We start from the raw sequence: 24,097 nt of genomic DNA on the forward strand, positions 1-24,097 counted from the left end.
ATAATGATGTAATAATGTGGGCGGAGGCATATCAGTCGACGTCGTACATCGAAGAGTTCTGTTCTAGTTTGTCTGATTTTAGCAAGCTGGTCTCCCGCTCTTACTACTATTGTTGCATTTGCATTTTTGAATGTTCCGAGCTTCCTTTTCTTCATTTTGTCCCACATTGAAAGGTTTCCCTCTGTTAAATGTTTTGTGGTAAATTCCTCAAACATCTGTTCTTCAATCTCAGCGTGATCTATCATGTCTTTAGTCACTTTCTCATTCATAACTTATTTGGTAAGCAGGTTGCAAATATGATCCTGATCTTTATTTGCCAAATGTTGGTGACCCTCTACTACCAACCACCCTGAAAAGGAAATGTACTACCACTCCATCACCCCCCACCCCCCTCCCACCTCCCCCACTTGGGAGCCTGAGCCTGAGTTATTGTGCAAGCCAGAGTACAATGGTTGTAACGAGTTTCAGATCAATCGGTTGGTAAGTAAGGGATGATAGAGTGGGGATCCGAACCCCCCACCCTGAGAGCCCCCATGAACTAAATTACAAAAATCCGGAAAAAAAGAACGACCAGATGGATGGATGGATGGACATGGATGGACAACTGGCCGGACAGATATCACATCCCATTTTACAAGTTCATCTTAAATTTTACATGAAAAATGGAAATTGTCAATGTCATGGGCTCCAAATACCATTCTGTGCCTGTATAAAATTATTTAACATAACATTTTGATGGAAAAGAATTATAAAATTTTGCCACTTTTTATAATGGTGGCCATCTTGGATTTGGTACTGTTTATAAGTTTGGAAAAAATGCCACCCTATTTTTTATATATCTTTATAAAGCCTTAATACAGAATCAAGTAATAATTTGCTTTTACCAAACATTTTACAGGAAAGTTATTTTTTATGCCTACACCATGATACCAGATTTAATATAGGCCAAAGCCTTGTATTCTGAACAACAAATATGCAAGAAATTGCTGAATTATTCATGAAGTTGCTGAATTGCTGAATCTCGCTACATCATAAGCAATCATGTTGATCTACAGTCACGTGAATAAGTAAGTACACCCCCATGTAAGGTTTTGACTTTTTCAACATATTTCAACATACAGCTATTTGATCTTCATTTCAACAATATTGATAGATAGAGGTGATATAATATAACAAATATCATGAAACATTTCCATTTTGTAGTCCATTGTATAATTTAAATAAACATAAATGCAAATTTCGCATGTGGAAAAAGTAAGTACACCCCTACATTTATCACTATTTCAAACACCTAAAATTAGAATCAGGTGCACCAGCTCAGGTGCAAATGATTAGAACATCGTTAGAGAGGATCTTGGAGGAACCTGTCTTATTTAAACCTCAGACATTTAGTTTGGTTTGCTCTTTGTTGTTGAAGTGTGTGGCGTCACCATGCCGAGATCAAAAGAGCTCCCTGAGGCCTTCAGAAAGAAGGTTATAGATGCCTACAAGTCTGGGAAGGGATTTAAAAAGATCTCCAAACAATTTGAAATCAATCATTCGACTGTCCGGAAGATCAAATACAAGTGGAGAAGATTCCAAACAACTGCCAACTGTTCAGGCCAGGCCGCCCCAGCAAGTTCAGCCCGAGCAGACCGCAAGATGCTGAAAGAAGTCTCTAAGAACCCCAGAATGTCATCACGGGACCTACATGTAGCTCTTGCCACTGTTGATGTCAAAGTGCATGAGTCTACCATTAGAAAGAGGCTGCACAAATTTGATCTACATGGGAGGTGTGCCAGGAGGAAACCTTTGCTGTCCAGAAAGAACATCAGGGCAAGACTAAAGTTTGCCAATGAACACCGAGGCAAAGACCAGCACTTCTGGAACAATGTGCTCTGGACAGATGTGTCAAAGGTAAAGCTATTTGGCCACAGTACCAGAAGACATGTTTGGCGAAAACCAAAGACAGCATTTGACCACAATAACGTGATACCAACTGTAAAGCATGGTGGTGGAAATATTATGGTTTGGGGCAGCTTTGCTGCATCAGGGCCCGGGCAGCTCACCATCATATAATCCACTATGAATTCTTCAGAGGGTGCTTGAGGTTAATGTGAGGCCATCTGTCGGAAAGTTGAAGCTCAACCGAAGGTGTACCTTGCAACATGACAATGACCCTAAACATACCAGTAAATCCACCAAGGAATGGCTGAAAAGAAAGAAATGGAGGGTTCTGGAATGGCCACATAAAAGCCCGGATCTAAATCCCATCGAGATGTTGTGGGGGGATTTGAAACCAGCTGTGCATGCAAGAAACCCCTCAAACATCGCACATCTGAAAGAATTCTGCATGGAGGAGTGGGCAAAAATTTCTCCCAGTCAGTGTCAGAGACTGGTGGACAGTTATAAAACGCCTACTTGAGGTTGTTTCTGCCAAAGGGGGCAATACCACCCATTAGAGCCAAGGGTGTACTTACTTTTTCCACATGCGAAATTTGCATTTATGTCGATTTAAATTATACAATGGACTACAAAATGTAAATGCTTCATGATATTTGTTATATTATATCACCTTTATCTTTCAATATTGTTGAAATGAAGATCAAATAGCTGTATGTTGAAATATGTTGAAAAAGTCAAAACTTTACATTGGGTGTACTTACTTTTTCACGTGACTGTATATTTCTTTGGGTATGGGATTCGTGCATTTCACATTGGTAACCGGAAACAGTTTGCAATTTTCAAACAAATACATAAAAATCAAATCGATGATCACCTTTCGATCACTGGTAGATTCCAGTAGTGTGAGGTTTCTCGACACAGCCATAGTCTTGTGTCTCATGCCTGAAAGTAGTTCTCCATACGTTATTTTAAATAAAGGTCAGAGGTGATCATCAAATTGTGAATCGTCATCAACCAATCGTTTTCACATCTTGGTTCATGTATTTGCAAGTTTGTGTAGAGAGAGGCGAGAGAAAGAATTGGGAAAACAACGGGACAGTAAGAAATTTGAAAATTAGAACATTCGAAAATTGAGAGACAAAGCTTCTGATGACGCATTTGGAAATATTGTCAGTTAATGCCCAGAGCAATCTTTGTCCGGGCAGGAGGGATGTAATTTTTAAGGAAATCAATTTTGATCCGCCACCAGGTAGAATATTGTTACGTTTATGGGGAGTAGGTAAAAGGATCCCACAGGAAAGGTAGCACTGTATAATTGTAGCATGGAGTGTCGATGCGTCGGAGAAATCTTGATGTATAGTAAGTAGGGAAACTGCAGCTGAAGGTTGTTTATGTGTTCTTCACATGGGGGCGGGGGTGGGGGTGGGAGGGTTGAAGACATGCTAATTAGTGTAGGGATTGAGGTTAGTTTTCCCCAGTGCGTAATTACCCCCCTGTAATCCTTCCCTTTATGTTTTGCTGCCAAGGCCGGCCATGAAAACCTCCTTTTTTGCAATTACTATGGCCTGCCATGAAAGTACCGTTAAACCATAACAACCATCCACTGCAAGCAAACAGGTTCCACGAGACTATGCCCCGCCCTTAATGGACCTAATAGGCGAAAGCCCCACCCAAGGGAGGCGAAGAATAATGGGGGCGGTCAAGAAATCCGGCAGGCCATGCCCTGAGGAACATGATTGGACCAATAACATGGGCGGGAAGAACTGGGAGGGAAACGACCCAATTGGTTCACCTGAGTGAAGAGGAAGAGGTCATCTGTCCCTTGGATCTGACAAGACGCTGGCTATTTTTGGTTGTGTTGGTGCGCCTTTGAGGGGAGCTGTTGCAACTATTGCAAAGGAGGTTTTGGTGACTGCTGGGCTTGTGGTGGGAGCTGGGGCCGCCTTGTGCTTGCCAGGCTAAGGAATCGAAAGGAGGCCATCTTGACTCCTTGCCTCACGCCAGGGCGTTTTTGACACATGCGCCACCACCATTTTGGGGCGCTTTGATGCGCGAGCCTTTCGTCGGCCATCGCCACCTTTCACTGCCGACTTCACTAAAATAACTAGTTGGACGAGCTAAGTGTTGGCACAAAAAAAGGACATTTTATTTTATCTTTCCCCTGTGTGTCTGTCTTTGAGTCAGCGTGTGAGGATCCTCGAAATATAATTTTAGTTTTACCTCAGCACTAATTTTCATTCTTTGGTTCATTTCCATTAAATTCCTTGTGTTGCATTTTTTATTTGTGTTGTTATTTTATTTGTTGTGGTTTCGGATTAAACCCGTGTTTTATCGTTCAGATGAACATCTCGCATTCTTTCATTCCCATGCGCGACAAAAATAACCGCCATTTTCGGCTGCCGCCTCAGGAGATAAAATGTTCGGCTATTCGTCCAAGGCTGGTCTTAACTAGCGACGGACAGGACAATGTGCATGATTGATGTTGACTTTTTGATCGAAGGCTGTGTCTTATAATCGTCTATTTTCTGCAGAATTTGAGGGAACAGATAGAATGTCTAAAAATAATTCGAACCTGGCTGTGTTCTGAGCATTCTCTCATTTTAGGTGGGGATTCTCATCTATCATTGAAGGTTCTGGAGTGAGACCTCTCCGGCATTTTTGCGGCAGAGGTGTTGAGCTTGTTTGACCTTAGGGACTTTTTGCTTTTTGCACTCTGACTATATGTAGATAGATCATGGGAATTTTTTGCAGTCCGACCTGATTTTTTTTTTTCATTTCCAAACACGTTTAAGTCATGGATTTTCACTGGCTCTGAAATTATTTGTTTGATTACATTGTGGTAGAGCTCTCTTTACCTGTTCATGTTTCCAGGGTGGACGGTCATTGGAAGTGCAACACTATACTTTTTGGGCTTCCATGGTCATATAATATTGTTATGTCGGTTGGGTAAGCATATCTACATCTAGGTAGATCTGTATAGGTATCATGCTTCGTCTGTCGTGGGTAGCTAGAACCACCTCGATGTAAATAAGTAAAGGACCTGTCTCGCCCGTATGTCAGATTAAGTGTATCTTCATCCCCGCCACAAGGGGGCGGGGCGTGTTAAGTAGTTGAAGGGCATATGTTAATTCCCCTGTGTGTCGTTACCTCTGTGATCATACCTGTGTCCCGTATGGCAACACACCATAGACATTAGATAGGCCCACTAGTTGCACCACACAAACACACTAATTAATTCCCCCCAATAACAAAACTCACCGGAAGCCAGTTCGGAGCACTGCCGATGGGATACCACCAGTTACAACACCACACAGCAACACTCATTGCTCAGGCAGGCTGAGGCCACGCCCACCTTGCGAAGGATTGGTAGAAGGAAGACACCACAGGACGAGGGCCGCCGATTAGCGGAGTGAGAGAGAACTGGTGATTGGTCAGGGCAAAAGAAAGAAGTAGCTCGCTGGGATTGGTGAAGCAAGAGCAAAGAAAGCGGCTTACTGCTTGGCCACTGACGAATGGGATGAGAGAGACGTGACGCGGCCATTGGTGGAGAATTGAGCCTGTGATATTGGCCGGCAGGGATTGGCAGAGAGAGGGAGGTGACGTAACGAGGGATCGACAAAAATAAGAAGAGACCGACATTTTCTCTCTCTTGTCCCTGCTCGTTGAGGTAGACGTTGGTGTCTGGACATCGCTCATTCTTGCCCTCACGCATTCCTTCACCTCGACTCTCTCCTTTGCGACCCAAACGTTGGGTGCATCGCAGTTTCGTGCCGAATTCTGGAGGACATTCCATGGCTGGTGAAGCGGGTTGCCCGCCCGCTCGCTCGCTCGCTTGGCGCGAGAGGTTTTATCGAGGCTTGGTGAATGGGGGCGCATCAAGGCCTTTCTTCCCATTGACCATCCATCCATCCCAGAACCACCATCCCAGACGATCCCTGACACACGAGCTGGTTGCGATAAGTAACAGCTGGTTACTGATAAGAGCTGGTTGCGACAATAACCATACACATTTTATTTTACAGTTTCTTTCATCCATTCATCTGTGTTGTTGAAGTCAGGTGCGTGGGATCCCAATTTAGGATTATATTTATTTCCCGTCGCATTTCTTTGTATCGGGTTCCGTAAAATAAACGTGTTTCTTTTTGTACATTTAATTCGGTGTTCACGTGATTTAATCTCCACAGGGGTGAAGACTGCGTCACAACCGTGAGGTAAGGAACTTCAGCATTCTCCCCACCCTCCTACTCACCTTCCCCACCATCCTACTCACCTTCCCCACCCTCCTACTCACCCTCCCTCCCCGCGTGTATGAACTCTGCCATATTTGAACTGAACACCTTCTGAGTTAAAGCTTGCTCGGTTAATCTGTTTCCTTGGTCGGTTTTTAAATCGTGAGGAACACGACAATATAATGTATACAACTTACATATATATATATTATATTTTTGTACTTTTTATAAAATTTTCTATTTTTAATTTTTTTATATATTTATATATATATATATATATATATATATATATATATATACAGTATATATATATATATATATACTGAAACGCAAAAGAAACTTACAACCTTTGAAACCTTTAAATATCAACAATAACACTGCGTGTAGTATGAGGTGGCACGTCGCCTTGGCTGTTCACACCAGACGATATCGGCCCTGGTGGACAGAGACACCCTCCACAACTCTGCAGATGACAGACCTCGATGAGGGAGGCCAAGAGTCACCACTGCAAGGCAGGACAGGCAGATGGTCCGAAGTCACCTGCGGGATCGATTCCGTCCAGCATCCCGCACTGCGGCAGAAACTCCGGGGCGTGCAAACCCACGGATCTCCAATGATACTGCACGAAGACGACTGCATGACAATGGTCTGACTGCCAGAAGACCATACAGAGGCCCCGTGATGACGGCTGCCCATCGCCGCAACCGACAGAGATGGTGCCAGCAGCATCAGCGGTGGACCTTGGCCACCAGAGATGGTGCCCATCAGGACTGTCCACACAGAACCTTGACTCATCGCTGAAAGCGACCTCGTTCCACTGCACCAAGGTCCACCGCTGATGCTGCTGGCACCATCTCTGTCAGTTGCGGCGATGGGCAGCCGTCATCACGGGGCCTCTGTATGGTCTTCTGGCAGTCAGACCATAGTCATGCAGTCGTCTTCGTGCAGTATCATTGGAGATCCGTGGGTTTGCACGCCCCGGAGTTTCTGCCGCAGTGCGGGATGCTGGACGGAATCGATCCCGCAGGTGACTTCGGACCATCTGCCTGTCCTGCCTTGCAGTGGTGACTCTTGGCCTCCCTCATCGAGGTCTGTCATCTGCAGAGTTGTGGAGGGTGTCTCTGTCCACCAGGGCCGATATCGTCTGGTGTGAACAGCCAAGGCGACGTGCCACCTCACAGTAGCTCAGTCCGCCTTGCAGCATGCCCAGGGCACGCTGCCGTTGATCCCTTGACAATCGTGGCATGTTGATTGAAATGCCCATTTTGCACTGGCCTTTTTAAAGCCAATATCAAGACATCACGTGCAGCTCATTAAAATCATCCCATACCCCTTGGCTAATCACTGACAATCAAAACGGCTGTTCAACAGCTGTGCTATGAAGTGACCATTGAAGGTTCAAGTGACCATCCGTGACCGTTTTATCTGACAGTGAGGACACTATTGTCCACAAATAAGTTCACACATTTACTACACGCAGTGTTATTGTTGATATTTAAAGGTTTCAAAGGTGGTAAGTTTCTTTTGCGTTTCAGTATATATATATATATATATATATATATATATATATATATATATATATATATATATATATATATATATATATATATATATATATATATATATATATATATATATATATATATATATATGTATGTATATATATATATATATATATATATATATATATATATATATATATATATATATATATATATATACAGATATATATATATATATATATATACATAATTTTTTTGCATGTATGTTTTATGTTTTATCAGCGCATAATTTTATGGTGCAGGCATGGGAGAGACTATCCATGAGCCACTGGAGCTGATCCTTTGTCTGGGCAACTAGTACAGCATCATCATCAGCATAAAGGAATTCTCTGATTAGAATCTGCTGCACTTTCATCTTAGCTTTCAATGTGGACAGGTTAAAGAGCTTTCTGCCTGACCGTGTATGGACGTACACTCCTTCCATGAATGTATGGGGTCGATGACAAGGCTATTTTATATTCAGTTCTCTCGATACCAACAAATATTATCAAGCGAATACAGTACTGTATTATTGTTTTTTCTTTTAAACAATGGCAAGGACAATACTTTGGTGTAATATTCACCTTTTACACTGATGCATTTTGACATTCCTAAGGCTTTTGCCCATGGTCTAACTCACATACAACTTGTTACGGATAGTATGGTTTGAAATTAGATGGAAGATTGCTCTTTGCGGGTCATTCTGTAGTGATTGGGCTGTTAACGAGTGGTTCGTTTTGGCAAGGGTGACAAGATAACGACCCTCACAAGGTCCCTTGGATGACCAGAATGAGGTCTCTCTCTAAACACTCAAGCATGACAGTCCTTACAAGGGACAGATCAGTGCCCAAGAAATGACACGGTGATGAATATTTTAGTGGGAAGCAGTGGCAGAGCGAGTCCATCCCGATGGCACAAACCAACACATTTGTTTTTAAATGATTCCCAGCCATTCCAAAACTGACAGAGCACATTTGTTGCCAATTTCTAGAGGGGTAGTGACATGGGCTGTTTGCAGACGTGTATGCAGATTCTGTGGGAGATGTGATTTTCATGCAAATATCAGGATTGCTCACTTCAGGTGACGATAACTAACATTAATTACATTGTTGTACATCCAATTTCACGATTGGGTTTCTTTTCTCAATAGTCATGGTTTGCATAAATACAACTAAGAAATTTCAAAACTCTGAATCCATACAACATTTCAGTTCAAAAGTTGCTGCTTAACTTACCTTATGGAGAATATATATTTCACTAGTGGGGTCACCCGTGGGAATCCCACGGGCATGGACGTGTGTGACATTTGGACATCTTCATTTAGATGCTGCACATTCTGTCTTACAAAATGGTTACTGGCAATTTATCAGATCCAGAAAATGATGTCATCTACACAATTTATTTACTTCTGATAACATGTGAATGCATGTGCGTGCACATGGGAAATACAGTTTGAAATGTGTAATTACATCTCATGTAAAATGTGACCTCAAGAGCTCAAATCCTCTCCCTCCCTGCCCCCATCCCTCCCACATCATGCACACTGCACCGGGGAGTCGGTCACACACGGGCGAGAGTGGGTCACACACATGGGGGAGAGTGGGTTACACACATTGGGGAGAGTGGGTCACACACATGGGGGAGTGGGTCACACACGGGGGAGAGTGGGTCACACACACGGGGGAGAGTGGGTCACACACACGAGAGAGAGTGAGTCACACACACGGGGGAGAGTGAGTCACACACATGGGGGAGAGTGAGTCACACACACGGGGGAGAGCGAGTCACACACACGGGGGAGAGTGAGTCACACACACGGGGGGAGTGGGTCACACACCGGGGAGAGTAGGTCACTCACATGGGGGAGAGTGGGTCACACATATGGGGGAGAGTGGGTCACACATATGGGGGAGAGTGGGTCACACATATGGGGGAGAGTGGGTCACACATATGGGGGAGAGTGGGTCACACATATGGGGGAGAGTGGGTCACAAACACGGGGGAGAGACATTGTTGACTTTTTATTGTGACTACATCAAAATTAAACATTTCATCATGATGACTCATCAAATTGAAAAGTCTGACACGAATTTTTAATATATCTCGACATTTTCCCTTCTGTGTTATTTTAGGCGGTGTATGATGTATCCTGCCGCGAATTTCTAAAATGTCTCAGCAATTTCCCGTCTGTGCATGAATTTTCTCAATTATTGCTGAAACAGACTCTAAAACCATTGATAAAAATGAAATCGGATGGTGAATTAGAGTCGAGATCAAGCTGTGAGAGAGTCTCAATGGTCTTTATGTTACAGGCCTTCGAAAATGCATTTCGTTTTATAAACAGTAGCTTTAATTGAATTTCCTTCCTGTTTTTTGCAACCGAGTCTAAAACCATGTTAGCGATTGAAAAATGAAATGAGATATCGAATTAGAGTTGAAATAAAACTGTGAGAGAGAGCAAGACACCACGGGCCTAACAAAAGAGGCCTCAAAGCTATGCGAGGAAACAAAATGGTGGCTATTTGTTTTTGAAGCCTCTTCCAGAATGGGTGGAGCTACTTCCTCAATGGACGAGGCCACACCCACGGACAGACTCACAGACAGACAGACAGAATCACCTACAGATAATATTATATAGATGTTCAATTAATTACATATTCCATAACCAAAGCAAAGAATACACAGAATTACATGAGCTACATATGTAGAATTGGCTGATTAGTCTCACCCCAAAGGGGTTGCAACTTGCATGAATATTGTAATGCCCCTATCTGTCTGTCTATATCTATATATTTTCACTGTATGTCTATATTTTCACTATATCACTGTATGTCTATATCTATATCTATATATTATGAACATGTTTTTGCTTTGCAACTGCTTGTCCGATTGATGCAAAACTTTAACATAGGAGTGAATCCCCATGGAGAATATTTTATTGATAACTCTGACGTCATAGGTCACATGGTGTAGCTGCCATGTTGGATTAAAGGGGAAAAAATGGGTCATCTCCGAAAACCGCTCAACAAACAAAATTGAAACTTGGCATTTGTCATCAACTCCCCATGGGGTATATAACGTGATAACGATAACTTCATCGATGAAGTGGTATTCCAGTCATAACTGGTTGAATTGAAATCCTTAACCAAAAAATCTGAAACTTCATATATCTGATCTACGACTTGATGTGAGTGAAGAATTAAATTTTTGACATCATCGGTCATGTGGTCTGGTAGCCATATTGAATTGAAAATAAAAACGTGAAAACTCTTCTTCTCAAGAACCACTTAACAGATCAATGTGAAACCTCATACATATGATTGACTAGTCATGGGGAATGTAGTTTGAAATTTTTTTTCATATTCATCTTGATTGACACAATTTAGCCTAAATGTGCACAAAAGTGGTAGTTAAATATCCTAAAAATCAATGAATAATTATCAGTAAAGCTATGGATATAATGGCATTGCATGTGACATAATAGGATGCATGTATGACACGGGTATATGGGCCATAATAGTGGAGTGTTCACTGTTCAGTTCAGTACAATGATGAAATCAGAGACTCAGATATCAGAAATCAGAGAATCAGATAGCTGAGGGTCAGTTAGTATTTACTATGCAGTTGATTTCCTTAATACTTGCTTGTTTGTTTACTTATATTTTGTTTATTGATCATGTGAAGGTTTGTGCAACTGTTGTGATTGTTTTCTTTGAAACATCATTTATTGTTTAAAAAAAAAAACTTTTGTAATAAAAGGACATAAAAGTCAAAGTCTCTTTCTCTTTCTCCTTCTCTCTCTCTCTCTTTCTTTCTCTCTCGCCCCTGCTGGACGTTGGTGAGTCGTGCGTGGGTGTGGCAATCATGGCGGCTGTGTGTGTTGAGCTGTGAGTACTGTGTTGTGTTGGTGTCTTTCATCTCCCCATTCCACTCCCTTTGTGTTCTTGTACGTTTTTGTGAAGTTTTCCCCGTGTTTCCCTTCCTTGTTGAGAAGAGAGAGAGAAAGAGAGCACACATGGTAAGTGCTTCACGGGTTCTTCTTGAAACCCTTGGTTTCCAGGCCTGCGTTTCATCTGCCATCTTCTTTCAGCACATCGGTGGTTTATCTTCCTCATTATACCTCTTTTTTTTCCTTATTTTCATTTTCCTCCACTTGCTGGTTGCGTGTGGCAGGTTTCTTTTGTTTAACTTAAACTTCCCCTGTTTTTCTTTAAGCTATGGCAAACGAACGTTTGCACAATAGTGTGTACGAGTCACTCACTCGCAAGAACGGAGTGATGATTGCTCCACCTGATGGAGTTGGTGTTGAGAACGTGGTGATGGCTCTAGGAGAGCTCGTTGGAATTGAGAATGTTCTCGCCGCTTCGAAAATGAACCAACATATCATGGTTTTCCTGTCGGAAGAGCGACACGTGGCTCAGGCGGTTGAAACCGGTCTATCCATACCGCCGGACGTCTTTGTTCACGTTAGTCCTTTGGACACGATGGCGGTTAAGTTAATCATGTCCAATATCCGCCCTTCTTCTCAAGTGAGGAGATTGTGGCTGCTTTAAGTCTTTTTGGCACGGTTGTGTCACGAATCTCGATGATTCCGCTTCATCAGCGCTCTGACGCTTCGGTTTGCCACATCATGTCGTTCCGACGTCATTGCTATATCATTCTAAAAGACAACGCTCAATCGCTCAACGCAGTAATGACGTTAAAAAAAAAAATCGCAATTACCAGATTTATATTGCGACGGAGACCACGACCTGTTTTACATGTGGTCAATCTGGACATGTAAAAAACGCTTGCCCCAAGATTACATCGAGTGGCGCATCTAGGCCAGTAGAGCCCATTGAGACCAACAGTGGTCCATCTAGAGTTGGGCACGCTGGTGACGCCTCAAACTCGAACAATCTGCCTGGACCGTCGTAGGTGGGGGTAAATCAACCCCAGTCGGATAATGAAGGCTTTACTGTTGTTCCTTCAAAAAGGAAACATAAATTGAAACATCTAACCGACAATTCTCAGATCCGAACATCCGGGTACTTTCACCGGAAGCGACCGGTCTATAATCCACTGGGTGAAAACAACTGCGTAGTAACACATAGCAACGAAGGCATTCAGTGTTACTGTTGGGAAGTGTCGCGTGCCGTGCCGTAGCTTTCTTTCCTGTGTTGTCTAATAAAAACCACTAAAAATGCCGAAAAGTTGCTGTGCTGTTGGTTGCCACAATCATAATATGATGGTGGGGAAATCACTGCCATTTGGCATATTTCCCGATCGCGTGAAATGCCGCGAAATATGGGGGAAATGGGTTAACGCCGTCGGCAGACACGACTCTGGCCCTGCCTGGTCCTAGGCCGAGGCTAAGGTTTGTTTTATTAATATAAATCTAAATATTTTTATTCATCAATTCAATTCATTAGTTTGTTGGGGTTTTTTCTTCGTTTTTCCTAACTCGATCTCAGGCTTAGGTTAGTTTAAAAATAGATGTAGATTACTATAAAGGAGAATAACATACCTGGAGTATCTATCAAGTAGCTGTAGATGTCGGGATATTCAACATCAGGCCACGCAGTTGCATCGTTCGCCCAGCGCCCTGCTTCCAGCTTGTAGTTGCCCGTAGGGTAGCGTGGGGCAAGACGCCCCCATTAAGCAAGATTGCTGATATCTGCTCCTGTTGCAACTATAGAGAACTAAAAGTAAATGCAAACAATAAGGACACATTAGCGCTACATAATAGCACAAGCACACCAAGATAGAAAAAAACGAAAAAGAACAAGAAGTGAAAATATAGATTTTTTTTTTGGCCTCTTTGCCCCATGCCGGAGGTAAAACGCCCACCAGGTTGGGGCAAAACGCTTACTGTGGGCGTGTTGCCCCTGAGAAGTGAGCGTTTTGCCCCTTACTTCCGAATTACATAAAAAGAAGATAATACTAACGTCTGACTAGAAAAACATAGTCTCCTACATAGAGGAAATTTCACTGTAAATACAAAATGTCATGAATTGTGACTTGGTCAAATTCAAACAGTCATGGGCACATGTCAGTCCGAGACATCCGACTCGCAGTTTGGGCACAGGAACTGGGCCAGTCCTGGCGTACATTGTTCATGTGCCCAATGAAGGCACAACTGGCACTGCACCCACACCTCCCTGGGTCTGGCACGGCTGTACTCCTCACAGCATATAAGACAAGGCCAGTCTTCCTCCTCACTTGTTTCTTCCTCTTCTCCTTGCTTCCTCGTTTTGCCGTTTGTGGGGTTTGTTTGCTGCACTCTCTTCTTCTTCTGCTTTTGTTCTTTGTCTGAGTTTTTCTTGGGGTTCTTCTTTGCCTGCGTCTCTTCTAGTGCTTTGTCTGAGTTTTTCTTGGGGTTCTTCTTTGCCTGCTTCTCTTCTAGTGCTGCCTTGTATGGCGAAGAGGTCAGCACGGCTGCTGACTCTGTTTTTCTGGCTCTTGGCCTCTTGATTGATATTTTGGGCAGCGGAGAAAGCCCATGGATTATTTCCCTGATTGTGCTGGTAGAAGATGTGGATGGCTGGGGGATTGGCGGCTGTGACGTGGGCGCCTCACTTCTAACTTCTGGTGTTAGTCGCTCTGGTCGCAGGCTGGGCAGAACGATGCAGTTGTAGTGCCCGACATCCTGACCAACACTGGTGAACTGCACCATCAGGGGCTGGTGGTGTCTGTCAACGTCTCCATAACGTTGAACCACAACGTTATCCCAGTTGTAAACTATGATTTGTTTCTGAAGGACTTTGCTGGTGGCGGTGATCTCCAGCTTGCCCGGCAGGGACAATGGATCCGACATGGCATCGATTCGATGCTCCATGGATGAGTATCGGAGCCATCTGGGCAGGTCGGCGTTGATGGTTTCGACGTCCAGGTCTTTGAAGTCATCATAATTTTCACACATGTGTGCAATAACTTTTGCGCGAAGTCCATCTGCCTGACTCTTCTCAAACATCTCTAGTACCTGATTTCTCAATGATCCATGCTCTGATCTCTCCGCTGTTTGTAACTTTGAGTCCATCCCAATGATTAAACTGCGGAAAAAACATCGGCCATCACCAGACGTCGGTATCACCTGCATTCCGTTGTCAGATGAAGAAGGTGAGGGAGATGGTCCTTGGTCTTGCCTGTCTTCAACACAGATTGAGGGATTTGCTGGGGTGGATTCACATTCTTCAGGAAGAAGTTCACCTGGGTCTGACGTGGTTGGCTGCATGACAACTGGTGAACTTACATCTCCTGAGGATGGCTGGTCAGGGGTACTTGCTTCTTGCCCACACATCTGCTCATCAGTCACCAATGCCCCTTCAAAGTCGGCGTCGGTGAACACATTTGGATCAAATGGCCAAAGGCCACAAGTCTTGAAGCCATTCACTGCCTTTTCGGGCAACGCTGTGCGTAGAAACGCTTTCCGTGACAGACCAGCCATGTCATAGACTGTGATACGTCGTCCTGGGTTGGCCACCATCCAACTGTCAGCTTCAGCATTGAAAGCACTTTTGATTGGCTTGAAATAAGTGCGATCAAGTGGCTGCAGCTTGTGAGTACTGTGAGGGGGTAAGGTGAGTAGCTCAATCCCATTCGCCCGACAAAACTTGATAGCTCCAAGAGTCTTGTGACTGTGATGTCCATCAAGGAGAATGATTTGCAGGTTGTCCAGGGAGGCGTTTGTGAAATTAGCAAAGTGGCGGAGCCAAAGTATGAACAAGTCTGAATCTGTCCAGCCATTTGAACTTGCGTACCCAACAGATTGTGGCGGAGCATCTTTCATGAGGGTGTCCACCATTCGCTTACGGGGGAAAATATACATTGGAGGTAGGAAGACACCAGCTGCACTGCAGGCACACACAAGTGTCACCAGAACTCCTCGCTCACCACTTGTGACCTTGCCGACCTGTCGAGCACCTTTTGTGGCCATGACTTTCCCGGGCTTTTGAACAGTTGTCAGCCCTGTCTCATCCATGTTCCACACTCTTGAAGGGGTGTAGTCTTCAGCTGTCAAACACTCCTTGAAGAGGTCAAAGAAACCCTGGACCCTGGGTTTATTGAAGCCCACAACACACGCTATGCTGGTTGCTTGAGGCTGCCTGAGGGTGAGGTCGTGACGGGAGAGAAAGTTCTGGACCCAGTCCTTTCCTGCCATCCGGGACTCTCTGTTGAAAGGGTGGCTAATTTGAGCCTTCTCAGCAACATCAAACGCTAGACGCTGCATGTCCCGCATCCTCAGACCGTACAGTCGCCTCTGCATCTCCGTTACATGTGCCTTCAGCTGCGCGTCGATCTCAGGAGGAAGGGCGTTCTTATATCTCCCAAAATTCAGCACACCAGGTGCTGCTACTTGCTGGTCTCTGTGCCTTCGTAGGGTACGTGCCGGAACACCAAAGTCCTTGCTGGCACGAATGAGTGGAAGTCCCTCGCTCACTGCTGTCAAGGCTGCAGACAAGTTGCTTTGGCCATAATTGCCCCTCTCTGTCTTCCTTTTGTATGTTCTCACCATCATGTATCTGTTGACAAGTGTTTAAAAATGATCAGTCTCTAAATCATAATTTCTTTTATTCATAACTTAGCGGAATATATTCAAATGATAGTCACTTTTACTGGCATAGCAGAGAGAGAGACACAGAGAGACACAGAAAGAGAGAGAGAGAGAGAGAGAGAGAGAGAGCGAGAGAGAGAGAGAGAGAGAGAGAGAGAGAGAGAGAGAGAGAGAGAAAGTGAGACATGCAGTACTCTAGCATTTCAAGTCAAGTCGGTATTACATTCAGTGGAATGAGGGGCACATTAGGCATTTTGCCCCAACATCCCAGTGGGCGTTTGACCCCCAATCTGTTACAAATCTTATCTTTGGAAATCTGACTTAAAGCAAGGGAGGCAACTAGTTTAGTCTGGCATCAACAGATAGCTAACAGATCCCTATAACAAGAAAAAGTAGAGACGTTCTGTTTCTTCTGCTATTTAGATGATGGTACTGAACAAATGAAGTATGAAATTTACAACAAACAGGACTAAAACAAAGAAAAACATCTGAGAAACGTACCGCTTTCTCTACCTGTGTCGCCGTCGTGGTGGGAAAGGATGTTTGCGGAAGGAAGCTCGCAAGGCATCATGGGGCTCGTTGCATCACGTGGTTTAGTATATATTGTGGGTAGGCGTTTGACCCCTACTGGGCCTCTTGCCCCACCCTACCCTACATATCTCCAGACCCACGGCACGGAGTTTCTCCTCGTACCGCTCACGAGCGACAGTATCCAATTCGTCTGCACAATTATACGCCATAATATACGGTAACAAACTTTGTTGGTCCCAGAATGTTACACTCTTGATTAAAATATACAATGTATAAGCAGCAAGCGATCAAAACACACGAAACATAAGCTAAAAACTGAGGTGAACCAACTGCAACGCTCACGCAATCAATACAGCGGAGAGTTTTGTTTTCACCCACACCGAGCATCACTAGGTCGTGTCCAGGGCCAATGCCAGGAAGTGACGTCACGTCGGATCCGAGAATAGTCAAGAAGCGACGACGAGCTGTGCAAAAAGGATGGCGCCAGCTGCCGAAAACAATGACTCGTGTATAGAAGCAGCAACATTTGCTGTTTTTAAAACTCAAAATCGTTTTGATGGGTAATGTCGGTGTTTACGGGCGTAAACTGGATAGGTGGTTGTAATGTCGGAGTTTACGGGCGTAAACTGGATAGGTGGTTGCTTTCAAACCAACTGCCTTGACGAATGCTTTGTCGAGTCTTACAGGTTGAGCAGTACCATGTCTTCCCGTCTGATACATCACCACGAGTAATAAAACCACAATGGACATTACATCGAGGGCAAATACAAGAATTATTGATGAGTCTGCGACGTGCACACCACTTAATAATGTCAGGTATTAGAGCCAAAGAAGTGATATTATGATCCTCCGCGACCAGAGCGTTATCATCTAAAATTTCATCTTGTGGCACAATAAAACGAGGAGCTGGGGGACGACCGCCTGCCATAACTGAGTGCTCAAACTGAACGGATCAATATTAAAAAATAAAAAAAAATCAATGGAGGATCATGTATGGAGGATATGGAGGATCATGATATGGAGGATCATGATATGGAGGATCATAATATCACTTCTTTGGCTCTAATACCTGACATTATTAAGTGGTGTGCACGTCGCAGACTCATCAAGAATTATTGTATTTGCCCTCGATGTAATGTCCATTGTGGTTTTATTACTCGTGGTGATGTATCAGACGGGAAGACATGGTACTGCTCTACCTGTAAGACTCGACAAAGCATTCGTCAAGGCAGTTGGTTTGAAGGCAGCCACCTATCCAGTTTACGCCCGTAAACTCCGACATTACAACCACCTATCCAGTTTACGCCCATAAACTCCGACATTACCTTTTGATGTTCTTGCTCCGGAGAATGGTGACATTCCTGCTTGTGAGGCCGGTGAACACGAGCAGGAAATTGGTATTGTACATCAGGAAGCACACGTGACCGCTCCCGTAGTCACAAGCCCCATGGATATTAACCCTCTGGAGTCTACTATTATTATTATTATATTAGCCGAAACCCATGGAACATCCACGGAAGGGAGGATGTGGTGTATGGATAGAGTGCACCATTATGGATGGCATTGGGCATTTGCTTGTCCGAGTAAGAGTTAGGAAGAAAGATGAGAATGAAGAGTGCGTATATGAACAACGATCGCCGACACCGGCACAAATGCATGCTCTGGATTGTCCACTCAGTGGTCGGCTTGCTTTCGCCTTCGCCTGTCCAATCAGCGGACGGCTTGCTTCGCCTTCACCCAGCCGACGCCAATACGATGGCGCATGGAACATCCACGGAAGGGAGGATGTGGTGTATGGATAGAGTGCACCATTATGGATGGCATAGGGGATTTGCTTGTCCGAGTAAGAGTTAGGAAGAAAGATGAGAATGAAGAGTGCGTATATGAACAACGATCGCCGACACCGGCACAAATGCATGCTCTGGATTGTCCACTCAGTGGACGGCTTGCTTTCCCCTTCGCCTGTCCAATCAGCGGACGGCTTGCTTCGCCTTCACCCAGCAGACGCCAATACGATGGCGTCATAAGATGGCGTCGTATCGGCAGTTAATCGGATGCTTTTGGGCCCCAACGTCAGCTAATTCAGATTTTTCGAGTATGGCTGTACGTGATAAACAAAGAGCGCGGTTCGTAGATCGTAAATCCATTAGTGCCGTGGGCATCGGGTCACTGGGTGCGGCGTAAAAGGGATAACAAAGTCGAGTCCTTACGCTATTATTATATAGATATTATGCACATCGAATCCAGGAGGCTGTAATTGCGCGGTAAATTTGAATGCGGTTAGAGCCGATAGAATCGGCTTTTAGACCCCAGAGAGTTATCATTGAATCCACTATAATCCCCCTCCCTGCTGAGAGTGAAGTGTGTTCAATTTCTGAGTCACGAATAACTCCGGACCTGGTTGAATCAGGATGCAAAGCTTCAACTGGTGAAATACCAGATTTGGCACAAGCGGGTTTGCAAAGCTCCTCCCACTAACATACCTTCTCCTCCCCACCCTCCTCTTCACCCTCCCTCTCCTCCTCCCCCTCCCCTCACTCCTCTTATCCTCACTCCTCCCAATCCTCTCACTCCTCTTCCTCCTCCCAGTGGCGTCACTAGGGTTGGTGTCACCCAGTGCGGTAACTCATGGTGTCACCCCCTCCCCCACCCTCCCCCCCCCCCCCCCCCCATGGACCCTCCTCCCGTACCAGACCATACAGAATCCTTAGTAATGTTTTTTGTACTCATGTTACTCATAAATCGTAATTCCCGTATAATCACTGAATGTAATGGCAACGGTAGTGACATAAACAACTAGCAAAATTAAAATTACACCTTTAAATTACAATATCATACGCACAGCATAAATGTATTTACATTTACATAGTTTCATGTGGTTAAAGTGAAAATTCGGTAAGAAAACAATAGAATTCGAAGTAAAAACGTTTAAGAACTACATCAAAATTATGTTGATTTTAACGTTAAACTTTATTGTTACATGAGACACATTAATGGATTAGGTTCAGGTTATGTAATAGAGGAGCACTGCGCCAATGAGATCTCAGGAAACCTTGGGTCTCGTATAGAAGCCGTTTATTCGTTGACTCCGTGAAACGACAACATGAGAAACGAGCATGAAATTACCGACAGATCTCATTACAAGCTACAAAAATTGCAATTGACAACTTCGGCTTCGATACAAACAATTACACTTATTGTAGTTCTGTACGAGAAAACAGCAATGGCGAATACGGACCGTTAACAATGCAGGGGCGGATCCAGAAATTTCAAGACAGGGGGGTGCATGAAACTATAGTGCTGGGAGGGGGGGAGGGATAAAGGGTGGTCTTCCCCCCCCCTCCCTCCCCCCCCCCCCCCCCCTCCCAGGAAATTTTGAAAAATTCGATCGTCAGAAACGGCATTTCGTGCGTTCTTGGAAGTTTCTGCAGGTCCGTGTGTTCTTCCCTAGTCCAACAGTTCAGCAGATTCGCACCGCCTGCACCCTCATCCTGGATCTAAGGGGAGGTGCGCACCCCCTGCACCCCCCCCTGGATCCGCCCCTGCAATGATTACACATCATTCTTCATCGAATTCTTCCAGCTAAAGTAACAAATGTCCTATAAACGACCAATGTGATAAACGTTTTATGTATCAAGGAAACAAATGAGATTGCTGATTACATTCCAACTATGGATCCTTAATTAATCTCTTGCAAGACTTCAGTGTTCACTCTCAACACGATGTTCTCCGGTTCGTAGAACAAACATGGCCGCTACAAATCGCGTCACCACATTATCACGCTCCAGATCGTGAAACTTATAGACTTCACTAATTAAAACATGGAAATAGCTATGGGGCCTAATGTTGCCGGTGTACGTCACAAAAATCAATATGTAAAGTGCTGTTAAGAAAAACAAGGTGTGAACCACCGTTAAAACCTCATTCCCACAGCTGCTACACCGCCATAACCTTTAGCATGGCAAAACCGAAATTAAAGGTTTGCTTGGTTATGAAAACTCATCTGGTTGGCAGTCATTACAGTAATATTTCTTAGATTATATGAATACTAACAACAAAATTGTTTTGTAAAATCTTTCTACATTGAATTACAACATTATTAGTTACAACATTGTTAGTAACTGAGCGGAAGCCGAAAGCCTTTTTTATTTTCTCCTTCTTTTCCTTTAATTACTACTTCATTCTCAAAAAAGTTATTGATATAGGTTCACAAATACTAATTACCACAATATTGTAGCTAAAACACCAGAAAATTTGACAAAAGCAGCGACTACGAAAAGAGCGCGTGCTTGTAGCACGTGCAGACGAACCACGTGATTTGAAGCGTCATTGTAATTGGGTAATAATGACCACTCTGACCAGGGCACATTAGAAGGTTCAAAAAGTAAATTAGCATAGAGTTTTAAACTTGTAGTTATATTGATACATGTAAGCTGGGCTTACGGAAAATGTTTTTGTTGTTATAACTAACTACAGGGATATGTTTATAAAAATTAATAAATCTCTGCTGAAACACTGCAAAAATTTGGTGTCACCCCCTCTGGTAGTGTCACCCGGTGCGGTCCGGATCCCCCGCATCCCCCTTGTGAGGCCAGTGCCTCCTCCCACTCCTCTTCCTCCTCCCACTCCTCTTCCTCCTCCCACTCCTCTTCCTCCTCCCACTCCTCCTCTCCCTTTGGAAGCAGAACATGAGACTTCCCTTATTAAACCACCAGCTCCGTGGTGCCTTTGGAGCATGACATTGATGTAATGGACACGGATCGGTGCTCAGACTATGATTCGGACGGAGCCTCGTCGCTTGCTTCCAGTGGCAGCATCGAAGTGTGGAACGATCCAGTTTTTTCACAAGATTCAGAGAGTGTTCCCAGTGTTCCACCTGCCGATATCATAAAGTTTCTCCGTGACACCTATCGCAAGAAAAATGTTAAAATTAGACTTTTTCCCTGACCTGTCCAGCTTTATAAACTCTGCAAAGCGATTGCTCCTTAAAGCCAGACAGCTTGGCGTGACCGATTCACAAGTGTATCGCCTCCGGAAATGCATCCGTAAAGCAAAGAAGGAGCTGCAGACGCAGACAGGCCGAGCTTCGGACACACCCAAAAACTCTATGTTAGCCTATGACTTTCTCTATAGTGAGTTTAAACATTAATGGGGGACAATGTTCCATCCATAAAGCCGACGTTAAGCAGTTTGTTGGGGCAAATCGCATTGATGTTTTGCTTTTACAAGAAACAAGATGCAGCCCCTCTTGTAGAAGTGAATGGCAAAGGATAATGAAAGGAAAATGTTTTTTTAGTAGTCTGGAACACCCTAGGGCTGGGGTAGCTGTTTATATACAACCTTCCTTTTGCAGTCCTCGTGTTGTTTTTAATGAGATTATCAAAGGGTATTTGATTTCACTCACCTTTACACACAATGGTATTAAACACACTGTACTGAACGTCTACGCGCCGAGTAATAGCACGGAGAGACTTGCCTTTTACACGCACTTGGAAACTCCTCTTGCACACATTGATTTTAATGGACTTGTTTGCTTGGGTGGAGATTTCAACTGTACGACAGACTCCGCCATTGATCGTAATGCAGAGGAACCTCACCCAGCAAGCACGGTGCCTCTGTTGAGAGCTTTGTCTAAGTATTCCCTTGTCGATGTGTGGAGAATCCGCAATCTTTCTGTCCGCCAATACACGTGGTGTCGGCTACAGTACTATGACAAGAGGTGGTCTAATGTTGCCTCTGTTAAGAGTTTACTTTCTCGAGCAAACAAATTTGGTCAGAGTGCCAGCGATAATTCACCTCCTGGAGACAAATTTTAACTGCTTGATGGAAGCCATTAAAAAACTTGTACACAAGATAGGTAGGTTCTAAACACACGATTTTGACAGGTTGTGGCTCATAGAAATCACTCGATTCATAGATAAATTTTACACTTCCACACATCCCAGCAATGTCGTGCGGAAGAGGATGTTATTTATTTGGCATGGGGGCGGTGTACTTTGAATGTATCTGAACTTTTTACTTGCAAAAGCGAAGATTTTCAAGTATGTTGGTCGGTTGCGTTTGTGGTTCTGTCTGTTTGTTTTTCTGTTTGTCACCGGCCTACAGGTCACAATTCTAAACCGATCGTCACGAAACTTCACCAAGTTGTATAGGTCGTCCCAGTTGAGAAGCTTATTGATTTTGAGGTCAAATGTCAAATGGAGGTCAAATTTCTAAAATCGCCTTTTTAAATCCGATTGACCTGAAAATTTAATAGCATTTGTATATTGTCACAAAATTGGGAAATTAACTATTTGAGGTCAAAGGTCAAAGGTCAACTCAAGGTCAAATTTTCAAAATCAGCACTTTTCATCTGAAAAACCGTCAATTTTCATCCGATTGACTTGAAAATTGAACAGCATTTGCATATTGCATCACTGAAATAGGAAACTATTTTTGAGATCAAAAGGTCAAAGGTCAACAGAAAGTCTAACTTCCAAAATCATCAATTTTCATCTGAAAACCCGTCAATTTTCATCCAATTGACTTGGAAATTGAACAGCATTTGCACATTGTGTCACTAAATAGGAAAACTAACTTTTTGAGGTCAAAGGGTCAACTCTAGGTCAAACTTCCAAAATCATCAATTTTCATCTGAAAACATCAATTTTCGTCCAATTGACTTGTAAATTGAACAGCATTTGTATAGTGCCTCACTGAATTGGGAAACCAACTGTTTTTGAGGTCAAAGGGCAACTCAAGGTCAAACTTCTAAAATCATCATTTTTCATCTGAAAAATCGTCACTTTTCATCCTGTTGACCCGAGCTTTAATCAAGATCGTCAATTTTAATCTTGAAAAAATGGACAATTGCTGTATCTGTGGAAAACTTTTTTTGGGGGGGGGGGTGGATTTTGCAAGCATCGTGCTCCACATGACGTCTTCTTGTTTGTTTGTTTGTTTGTTTGTCTGGGCGATATCTCAGCCATCCTTTGAGCTAGGAAGTTAAAATTTTGGCACAATAGTGAGGAAGTACTTTGGCAAAAACAATATTTTTAGTTTTTTGATTAATCAATTAATTGATTAATTACTTAAGTATTATCGATAAATTAAGAACTTATTTATTTCTTTTCTCACTTGGGAAATATCTCAGGCACCTTTTGAGTTCGAAAGCTGATATTTGCACATGCCAATGGCCAAGTGATTTGGCTGTAAAGGATATTTTTGATTTATTGATTGATCAACTAATCGAGTAATTATTTCATTATTTGATGAATGACTTGATTGTTTAATTTTTTTAAAGTTACAGATTCTAATTAAACTGTGGTGCTTTAGATACTCCATTAGCCAATTGATTAATAATTTAATTCTTTTATGATCATTATTATTTAGTTCTTTTC

The sequence above is a fragment of the Myxine glutinosa genome, chromosome 6, assembly GCF_964187855.1.
Source record: "Myxine glutinosa chromosome 6, kmMyxGlut1.1, whole genome shotgun sequence".
In the NCBI taxonomy this organism is placed as follows: Eukaryota; Metazoa; Chordata; class Myxini; order Myxiniformes; family Myxinidae; genus Myxine; species Myxine glutinosa.